The sequence below is a fragment of the Pteropus vampyrus genome, unplaced genomic scaffold (assembly GCF_000151845.1).
Source record: "Pteropus vampyrus isolate Shadow unplaced genomic scaffold, Pvam_2.0 Scaffold11026, whole genome shotgun sequence".
NCBI classification, from domain to species: Eukaryota; Metazoa; Chordata; class Mammalia; order Chiroptera; family Pteropodidae; genus Pteropus; species Pteropus vampyrus.
Window position 1 is genome coordinate 1 of NW_011899807.1, and position 2,049 is coordinate 2,049.

The 2,049-nt window shown below is 37.9% G+C and overlaps 1 pseudogene; it reads right to left on the reverse strand.

The window, feature by feature from the left end:
- Positions 1-22: 22 nt before the first annotated feature.
- On the reverse strand, positions 23-141 carry LOC111734985 (annotated as a pseudogene).
- Between the last annotated feature and the right edge of the window lie 1,908 nt (positions 142-2,049).

Here is a 2,049-nt window from a genome sequence, read left to right on the forward strand (position 1 = left end):
ATTTTTTTATTTTTATTTTTTACGCCTACAGCACCTGGTCTTCCTAGGTGGTCTCCCATCCAAATACTAACCAGGCCCGACCCTGCTTAGCTTCCGAGAACAGATGTGACTGGGCTTGTTCAGGGTGGCATGGCTGTAGACAACTTAATTACCTTTTTAAAGTCTCTATCTTTGAATAGAGTTATATTTGGAGGTAATGGGAATTCAGATTTCAACATGCAAGTTTTCTGGGGGGGATTCAATTCAGCCCCAAACACCCAATTTTCTCAGAAATATTTATTCAAAAAAAACACAGATATTATAGGAAGGGAAACAGAAAGGTTCTGAAATATCATCTCTTCTAAAACAGCCAATCCAGGGAAGAGTCTCACTTTTGGATGTGAGAACAAGATTGGGAGCGAAATCTAACTACTCAAAGGAGTAATAAGTTTTTGCATATTCATTTTCCCCCATACATATAACTAGCTCTGAATTTTCATGTTAAAATATCAAACAAACCCAATTTTCATAACGATTCACAGTGTGACCATACCAAGATAGAAGAAACAGAAACCTTCTTCGAGTTTCATGTAAACTGATTAACAAATCATGCATCTAGCTTGTGTTGCTGAAAAGCTTTGAGTCTGATAAGCACTTCTATTTTCTGGATGCAAGCATTCATTTGAAGAACACAGTGGATCTAATACTGTTGCAAGAAAATACTGGATTGCATTGGTTTCCTTGGCCTGCATATTTTAGGAGTACAAACTTCATATGAAAGATCAAAACTTTTCAGAAAACAATTTCTTGAGTCTGGAAAAAAATTTCAACCCAAGCATATGTCAAATGAAGAGTTAGGTAACATACTGTGTTTGTAAATCTCTCAGGAGCTCAGTTGTCTTAAGAAAGATGCAGTTATATTATGGAGCAAGTCTGCTTCAGTGAGGTGTTTGCAATTACTTCAATTTTCTGTTTTTATGGAATTGGTGGCAAGTGAAATTTTCATTAAAGTAATTAAAATACCACTTTCCTTAGAAGAGAGGAATGAGGCATGCTGGGCTTCTAGGAACTGGCAATGTCTCAAATAACATAAAAATTCAGATCTAGTACTTAGTTGGCTAGAAAAAAATTTAAAAAGCAAACAAACAAACAAACAACAACAACAACAAAAACAGAGATGTAGCACAGACTGCTGAGTAACATGACAGCATTCGTACATGAAAGGCATTTTCGTTCTTATTAGGAGGTCTGATTACATAGTCTTCAAATTTCCCCTTATGCCTCCTGAGATGAGTGTGAGGTGCAACCTTGTAAATTGTCAGCACATAGAAAGCTAAGATTTAGAGAGTGGTTTCCACTGTGCATCCTATAAAATGTGTCCCATGAGGAGGATTAGTATCAATCACAGCCTTATTGGAGAGGGAGATGGGAGCCAATAATAACTGGCACTATCAACTAGAGTAATGGTCTAAGAAGAAAAAGCAATCAGAGAAGAGAAAGGAATATCCCGAAAGAAAGAGAGAAGTAGAAAATCAGAGTGCGATGTATCATATTGATGAACAGGAGCTGTTATGCAGGACAAAGGCTTGTGTGAACAATGTGTGTTCTCAAACAATGGACATCGCCTCCTGCTCAGCTTCAAGCAAATGAGAGGAGACTTACCTATTACACCTAGCAGCCTGAATCTGGGCATGGAAGCACCAAAGTGTAACGAAGTCATTACTACTCAGGAGTCTTGCCTATCCTACTTGAGAATCATTTGCTAATTTCAGAGTATTCTAAAAGAGGAGCTGCCATTCTAGTTTCACAGGTAATTTCATCTTGGAAAAGAAAAAAAGCAACATTCTCTAGCTCCAGCAAATTTGGTTAGTTAGATTCTGGTAGACTTATTTTGAGTCATTATTCCTCAGGGAGTGAGTAAAAAGGCGGGGCGGAGGGTGGTGAGAGGCGGGTGGCAGAAAGGTTTGACTACTTTTTTAAAAGGAGGCTGGCTTGACTCCTTTTTTTAAAAGACTGATTTGAAGTTTTTCATAACTTAGAATCCTTTGACACTCCTCTCATCAAGAGGGA